General features: G+C 39.0%; 2 long non-coding RNA genes across 2 annotated transcripts; one reads left to right on the plus strand and one right to left on the minus strand.

Moving 5' to 3' along the window:
- Window positions 1-4,674: 4,674 nt before the first annotated feature.
- On the plus strand, window positions 4,675-6,658 carry LOC138957006 (uncharacterized). The gene is made up of 3 exons (XR_011452905.1): window positions 4,675-4,827; window positions 5,958-6,094; window positions 6,476-6,658. It is a non-coding gene; the product is annotated as an uncharacterized lncRNA (long non-coding RNA).
- Window positions 6,659-6,784: 126 nt separating this feature from the next.
- On the minus strand, window positions 6,785-8,298 carry LOC138957007 (uncharacterized). The gene is made up of 2 exons (XR_011452906.1): window positions 7,952-8,298; window positions 6,785-7,552 (listed from the first exon to the last, which is right to left on the minus strand). It is a non-coding gene; the product is annotated as an uncharacterized lncRNA (long non-coding RNA).
- Between the last annotated feature and the right edge of the window lie 853 nt (window positions 8,299-9,151).

Here is a 9,151-nt window from a genome sequence, read left to right on the forward strand (position 1 = left end):
ACAGGAATCTTATCCTCTTATCTGTCTGTCACCCTGTCCAATCTTATGGGCGTAGGGGTGTCTTTAGTGACTTTTGATTATTGTTGGGTGGAACTTCAAGAAGAATCCATTATTTGTATTATTATCTAAGAGTATACATTATAAATGATACCACCACCATCATTACCCCCCCCCTCTCTCTGCCTCTCTGTCTCTGTCTCTGTCTGTCTGTCTGTCTGTCTCTGTCTGTCTCTCTCTCTCTCTCTCTCTCTCTCTCTCTCTCTCTCTCTCTCTCTCTCTCTCTCTTTCTTTCTTTCTTTTTGTCAGTATTGTAATCTGCATGTTATGTTAAGCTCAGGCCTTACTTGTATGCGAACGGTATGTTATATGTCCGTCTGTTTGTTATGTCCTAATGTTGTATATATATGTCTTGTATACTTGCCATTTACATATTTATTATAAATGTTGAAGGATGAATGATGATACATTGTAGATGGATGCATGTTATTGATTAAAAGCCCCACAATGATGTACTTAGCAAAAAAACACAAACAAAAACCATCCCATCATTTTCCATTATCAAAACCTCGACACAAAAATTCCATTTCAGACGGGAAGAAAGAAAATCAAAGCTGTGAACCACCTGCCCATAAAAAAAAGATGGCCACACAGACAGCAACAAACAAACACAATAAAACACATGCACACAAACACACACCGACACCCACACACGGACACCCACACACAGACACCCCCCCCACACACACACTAACACACACACACGCATACACACACACACACACACAGACACACACACGCGCGCGCGCACATAGTTACGCGTGCACGCACGCAACCGTCCCCTCTCTCTCTCTCTCTCTCTCTCTCTCTGTCTTTTGCTCGCTCTCTCTCTCTCTCTCACCCTCTCTCTCTCTCTCTCTCTCTCTCTCTCTCTCTCTTTTGCTCGCTCTCTGTCTTTAAATACAGACGAACAAACAGAGACACCTCACCATGAACTGGAGACTGCGTTGGACGGTCATGGTTGGGTTAGGTATTCATGACAACGCAGCAGGGGACTCAACCACGCTACGTACGCGGACGGGTTCAAACACTTATTTAGTCCCACGCATTTACTGTCTAATCGCCTGTTCCGAAAAAAAAATCCCAAAACATCTCTCCTTTTCCCCCTTCCAATCCCTTTCCTTTCGAGAATGATGCATTTCACAAGTGTGTTGTGTTGTTCGGCAGTTTGGGGGTTCATTTGATGTGTGAAAATACGTAGCCTAGTGCGGTTGGTTCTGTATCAGTGATTTTGAATTCGTCGTTTTTGTGTGGAGAAGGTGAGATTCGTTGATTCCCATAGTTGTGTTTGTGTTCATGTTTACTCTGTCTGTCTGCCTGTTTCTATAATTATGTGTCCTTCTCTCAGTGATGTTTGTATTCATCGTTTTGTGGGTAGAAGGCGGAATTCACTTATTACTCTATTCATTATTTGTGTCAGAGACATACATAGATTCTTACTATGTCTCTGTTTGTATGTACTCTCTCTCTCTCTCCCTCTCTCTCTCTCTCTCTCTCTCTCTCTCTCTCTCTCTCTCTCTCTCTCTCTCTCTCTCTCTGTGTCTATCTATCTCTCTCTCTCTCTCTCTCTCTCTCTCTCTCTCGCTCTCTCTCTCTTTCTCTCTCCCTCTCCTAATTTCCTTCTCTCTCTGTTTCAGTAAAAAAAAAAATACCCATCTGCGAATATGATGTTACTTAATGAAAAATGATAAACCAGCATATTTCTGCTGAAATCGATATGAGAGTCGAGTGCGAGACAGCAAACACTTCACGGAAGATTGAATACATTTGATCAAATTTTGTTACTGCCACGTTTGCAAGATCAAGTGTTGTAACAGCAACACGTATGCAAAACAAGTACGACTATCCTTTGTATGGAACGACAAGAGAGGAACAGAGTCCACAAATATAAAAATAAATTAAGGATACACTCTGGCCAAAGATCTCATACAATAGAATAGAATACAGTACAGTACAGCACAGTACAGTACAATACAGTATAGTACAATACAATACAATACAATACAATACAATACAATACAATACAGTACAGTACAGCACAGCACAGCACAATACAATACAATACACTACAATTCAATTCAATTCAATTCCATTCAATTCAATTCCATTCAATTCAATTCAATTCAATTCCATTCCATTCCATTCCATTCCATTCCATACCATACGATACGATGCGATGCGATGCGATGCGATGCGATGCGATGCGATGCGATGCAATGCGACACGTCACACTACACTATAGTACACTATACAACACTACACTACACTACACTACACTACACTACACTACACTACACTAAACTACACTATTAAAAGAAGCAAGAGAACACGTGCACAGTACAAATTTATTGTCTAATTGTGAGTACACACATACATTTTTTTTACATTTAGTCAAGTTATGACTAAATGTTTTAACATAGAGGGGGGAATCGAGACGAGGGTCGTGGTGTATGTGTGTGTGTGTGTGTGTGTGTGTGTGTGTGTGTGTGTGTGTGTGTGTGTGTGTGTGCGTGCGCGTGTGTGTGTGTAGAGCGATTCAGAGTAAACTACTGGACCGATCTTTATGAAATTTGACATGAGAGTTGGTGGTAATGATATCCCCAGATGTTTTTTTTCCATTTTTTCGATAAATGTCTTTGATGACGTCATATCCGGCTTTTTGTAAAAGTTGAGGCGGCACTGTCACACCCTCATTTTTCAATCAAATTGATTGAAATTTTGGCCAAGTAATCTTCGACGAAGGCCAAACTTCGGTATTGCATTTCAGCTTGGTGGCTTAAAAATTAATTAATGACTTTGGTCATTAAAAATCTGAAAATTGTAAAAAAAATATTTTTCTATAAAACGATCCAAATTTACGTTCATCTTATTCTTCATCATTTTCTGATTCCAAAAACATATAAATATGTTATATTTGGATTAAAAACAAGCTCTGACAATTAAAAATATAAAAATTATGATCAAAATTAAATTTCCGAAATCGATTTAAAAACAATTTCATCTTATTCCTTGTCGGTTCCTGATTCCAAAAACATATAGATATGATATGTTTGGATTAAAAACACGCTCAGAAAGTTAAAACGAAGAGAGGTACAGTAAAGCGTGCTATGAAGCACAGCGCAACCGCTACTGCGCCAAACAGGCTCGTCACTTTCACTGCCTTTTGCACTAGCGGCGGACTACGTTCAGTTTCATTCTGTGAGTTCCACAGCTTGACTAAATGTCGTAATTTCGCCTTACGCGACTTGTTTTAGGTTCGTCACGCGCAAATGAATACCACAGTAAATAGAATTACATCACATAAATAAAATCCTAGTTTAGTATTCACACCACAGTACTAGTTTGTCATAAAAATACCTTCAGTGTTTCATTTTCAAACACTAACTTACCTCATGATGTAGAACGTCTAATGGGATTAGAGACTGTGGGGTGGACAGACAGACTAGACAGACATACAGACATACATACAGACAGACAGACATACAGACATACATACATACATACAGACAGACAGACAGACAGACAGACAGACAGACAGACAGACATACAAACAGACAGACAGACAGACAGACAGACAGAAAAACATACAAAGAGATATACAGAGAGACAGACACACAGACAGACAGAAAAACAGAAAAACAGAAAAACAGACAGACAGACAGACAGACAGACAGACAGACAGACAGACAGACAGACAGACAGACAGACAGAGCCAAAGACAAAAATACAGGTACACCTTAGCACAGACGCAAATACACAAACGCGGACATTACAATACAATACGCGGAAAAAAGCAATTGCGTCGGACAGTGAGTTTTAAGAACGAAACTTGTATGTTGCAGTACGCGAGACATACATACATACAAGGGCCTACAAGCATGTACACGCTCTCCTTTCTCATATATCTAAACGATGTGTGCATTTTGTATGAAAAGAAGAACACGGTTACGAAAAAAAGCTTTTTGAAACATATGTAAACAAACATAAACGTTTCATATCATGAGATCAAGCCAGTTTTACGGGATCTCAATTTCTCAACCACCATTGTGAAGGGATGTTTTTGCCATGACAAGACAAAAACTGGCAACACTGAAAACACAAGAATAAACCGCACAGAGAAAAATTACTCATAAGATATACAGACGCATAATTATATGAACACACAAACAAAGACACAGAAACACATACACACGCACGCACGCACGCACGCACGCACGCACGCACGCACGCACGCACGCACACAAACACACACATCTACACATATCACACACACCCACACACACGCACACACACGCAGGCATGCACGCACGCACACACACACGCACGCATGCACGCACGCACTAACGCACGCACGCACGAACGCATTCACACACATATACAAACACGCACGCACATATGCACACACGCAAGCATACATAGACACGCACGCACGCACGCACGCATACATACACACTCATACACACACACACACACACACACACACACACACACGCGCGCGGAGTTTTACTTTTGTATCTGGATTCTAGAATTTTATAACGCTTGCAAGTAATAACAAGTCGCGTAAGGCGAAATTACTACATTTAGTCAGGGACCTATATTTAGAGGGATAGGAAACTCCGCCGGCTCACGCAAAATGTGTGCCTACGGCGATGCGCGAGACGCGTCAGCTGACTAGTGCCAGAGGTCACAGACTATGCGCATGGGAATTTACCGTCCAGTTTATTTCTGTTTACTGCGTTTTCACTGGGAATTCGACATCTCTTGTTCAAGGTGAGTGTTTATATTTATCAGGAGTCCAAATTTGTGTTTTCTTTTTGTCATTCAACTCATGAAAACCGACGTGAGTTAGCATCGAAGTTGGCAGTCGGTTACCCCGCCGGTCACGGCTTTGAGAAAAAATGGCGTTTTCATGCACCAACACGCGATGGTTCCATTTTCATGATGAAATCATTCTTTGTGGATTTTTTAAAAATCGGCAGAGGGGCAAGCATTCACTAACTTTGTAAGTAATAAAACTAATTTCGAAATTTTAACTGATTTACGCTAGTTGTTATTGTTGAAAGTAAAACTGAAAACGGTGTCCCGTGAAATTATTCAACAGGGCCGAAAAGTTTCAAAGTCCGATGTGCAAAAGTTGCATTTTGTGTCAAGAAAAATACATAAAAAGAAGCATTTGATTTTAAAGCTGCCCTGTGTGTGTTGTAATTTGTTGATGATAGTAATGCATGGCGGCGAACTTTGTAAACATGAAGTCCACGATTTATACTAAAAAGTCTGCTCAAGTCTCAGAATTAAAATGTTTTCAGCAGGGAAGTCTCGAAAATGCGTCTTTTTTTGCTAATTTCCAAAAGTTTTGCAATCAATATCTTCAACAGAAAAATTCAGAAAATTTCAGAAAAAATGTAATGGTGTTAATGATTATGTTTTTGAAAGCAAGGTGCATCCATTTTTCCTTTCTTTTTCTTACTTTAATTAAATCATTGCATTAAAGTTGGGATATTTGGAGATATTTGCAGATGATAACAGAATTTCAGTCCCAGTCTAAGAGCTATTGCTGCATGACTCTACCGACAATCAAAGAGTCAAATAAATCATAAAATATGTCATGTCATATATGAAAAGAAAGGGTTTTTCCTGTACAATTCATCTGTACATGTGTCATATCTGTACTGCTGCTTATCTGACTTTAATTTCATATAATAATGATAATTTAACAGATTTACAGTTACCTTAAAGTCAAAGCATATACATTTTTTTGTTTGTTTGTGGTGAGCTGTTAATTTTATACTTATAATAATAATTATTGTTTGCAAAGAGGAATCAGAAACACATGTAATTGGTTATTTATGTAGGGGCATTTGTAATATGTTTATGTTGTCATTATTTTAATGATCTTCCAGATGGGGCGGTGGAAACGTGTTGGAATCCCTCAGAAAGGATCGAGATCCAAACAGGGTGCAGCATGCAGAAAGAATGCTGAAGAAAGGAATATGAAGACTGAGGAAGACAAGTTGTTGCAGTTTTGTACTCAGATCCAGTAAGTATTTTTCATAATTTAAATTTAAAAATAATACACTATATTGTCAGCAGTTTTGAATGTAGAAGGGATGACCGAATTTAGGTATGTCAAGTACTCTAGCCTGGATTTATGAAGGGAAATGCAAAAAGGAGGGACTAACTACATATTTCTCCTGTTCCCAACTGTGAGACAGAGTTAAAAGCAAAGCCATACATGTATAATAACATAACACAATGACAACAGGGCCAAATAAATGTTCACAAGGCAGAGCCTTTTTCAGTTTTTGCCTTGAAAGGACCTACTAGTCTTTCTATGAACACATTTCCAAGGCTACTTATGTACTTGTTGTTGGAAATATCAAGTTAGATTAAATGACTACATTTTCTTTTTATTTGTCAGGCTTGACGAGGGTGCTCCAGCAGAACCTTGGGAGTGGGGTGATTTTCTGATTGAGGACTGCCCTGGGCCGATGTGTGCGGAGCTAACTGTTGATCCCGATTCATCAGGAACCGAAGATTTTAAAGATTAACTTAGTTTAACTGATGACAGGTGTTGTGTTTAATAAAAATTACTCAAAATTTTTTTGATTCTTTGCTTTGTTCTTATTTATTGTGTATGCAACAAAACAAAAAAACACTAAAATAGGGAGAGGTGATAGAAAAGAAAGCACGCATCATCACCTTCATACCAAAACTTGATAACACTGTATGACAGGAAACTAATTTATTCACACACAAAAAAACAAAGAGCAGGCAGATGAATGCAGTCACAATGAATGAAGTATACGTCACTATGCATATGAGCACAGTTTAAAATTCACACAAGCATCAGAATATTTGCAGTACCAAAAATGCACATGACAATGGAAAAGAAAACCATTATTCTGCTTCTGGACTTTTCACAGAGTTTGACAGGACAACATAACCAGTTCAGTTCCCAAATATAAATGCTTGCACTCCACACATCAGTTCACCTGTACCCATACACTGAAAGTACTGAGAAAAGAGATCAGTATGGACTGCCAAATATGTCCAAAACATGCTAGCCATCTGAATACTGATTCAAGCTATGTCTACCAGATGCACATGCTGCATAAAGTGACAACATGAATACCTTCAGTCCTGAACCTAAGGAATATCATTCATAAGTTCATGGTACCTTGTCCACATCTGTGCACCCTGCATCTTTATTATTGACGCATGAGTGAAGCTTATAAAGTCTTAAATGTTTCATCATCTCATCCACATTGCCATCTCTTGAGACGATACTTGCCGCTATGGCAGTAAGAGATGATTTCTCTGAAGATATTAATATAGGCATCCTCTTCAATCCTTTTAATAGCGTTGATGAGCAGGTCTCTGAAGGTTGTATTGCTTAGGCGGGTGTTCCTCTCAGCATTACAGCAGTCTCCCTCAACCAGTCCGTCTAAAACTGCAACTGCATCAGACTGGGCGTCACCGTTGTCAATTCAACTGGCTGAAACAGAGAATGATAACGTACAACTTAATGAATGCAATCAGGTAAATTTCAACATCAGGATACACAGCACAATTCATGTTTACTGCTCATCATGTAAAAACTAAAATGAACATGTTTTGTAAGTATGCAGGTTCCCAAACAGATGTCTACTATAACAGAAATCCCCATTCACAAATTCCTACTTCACTGCTTTCAGGAGATGCATTAATCTGTTGGGCTTCAAGGTCCACTGATAACACGGTTTTACTGTGATTGGTATGTTGGTATTCCATGTAGGCTAATACTATAATAACTTACATTTTTATTTTATTAGGGTAGGTGTTTCAGTTAGACTAGATATATATATTATGATAATAATTATGAAACACACACGCACACGCGCAGATGGAGTCTTACCTTTCAAATGTGGCTTGTTGTGCTTCTTGGTGACATGTCTTCTGAAACCGCTGATAGAGGCATAACTATTAACTGTTGGTGCAATCGGGACACTTGAAATTCTTAGCAGACGAACGTTGACGCTTTGCACTTGCAGGAGACGGAAGAACCGTTTTGCTTGCGATTTCGTCACTTTCAGGTTCGGAACCGCTTTCACATCATCATCCGTAAATTCTCCAAAAAATGTACTCCAGTGGCAAGTCGTCCCACTTCAGAAAATCCTCTTTTGTCGACATCCTTTATCCCACAACAAGCGCTAAAATGTAAACAGGAAGCCGAACAGAATCGGTTAAGTTGTATCTCCGGCAGAGAAGAGCTCTGCAAGGGACGGTATTACACTACCGCGGACCGCCGAGGACAGTTCGTGGCATACGCAGTTACCTTTTCCTGCGGTAGGCGACCATCCTCGCAGGCGCGGTGAAGGAGTTTCCTATCTATCTAATATAGGTCTATGATTTAGTCAAGCTGTGGAACTCACAGAATGAAACTGAACGTAGTCCGCCGCTAGTGCAAAAGGCAGTGAAAGTGACGAGCCTGTTTGGCGCGGCAGCGGTTGCGCTGTGCTTCATAGCACGCTTTACTGTACCTCTCTTCGTTTTAACTTTCTGAGCGTGTTTTTAATCCAAACATATCATATCTATATGTTTTTGGAATCAGGAACCGACAAGGAATAAGATGAAATAGTTTTTGAAACGATTTCGGAAATTTAATTTTAATCATAATTTTTATATTTTTAATTTTCAGAGCTTGTTTTTAATCCAAATATAACATATTTTTATGGTTTTGGAATCAGAAAATAATTAAGAATAAGATGAACGTAAATTTGGATCGCTTTATAAAACAATTTTTTTTTTTACAATTTTCAGATTTTTAATGACCAAAGTCATCAATTAATTTTTAAGCCGCCATGCTGAAATGCAATACCGAAGTTCGGTCTTCGTCGAAAATTGCTTGGCCAAAATTTCAATCAATTTGATTGAAAAATGAGGGTGTGACAGTGCCGCCTCAACTTTTACAAAAAGCCGGATATGACGTCATTAAAGACATTTATCGAAAAACAGAAACAAACATCCGGGGATATTATTCCCAGGAACTCTTATGTCAATTTTCATAAAGATCGGTCCAGTAGTTTAGTCTGAATCGCTCTACACACACACACAC

The sequence above is a fragment of the Littorina saxatilis genome, unplaced genomic scaffold (assembly GCF_037325665.1).
Source record: "Littorina saxatilis isolate snail1 unplaced genomic scaffold, US_GU_Lsax_2.0 scaffold_1598, whole genome shotgun sequence".
NCBI lineage: Eukaryota > Metazoa > Mollusca > Gastropoda > Littorinimorpha > Littorinidae > Littorina > Littorina saxatilis.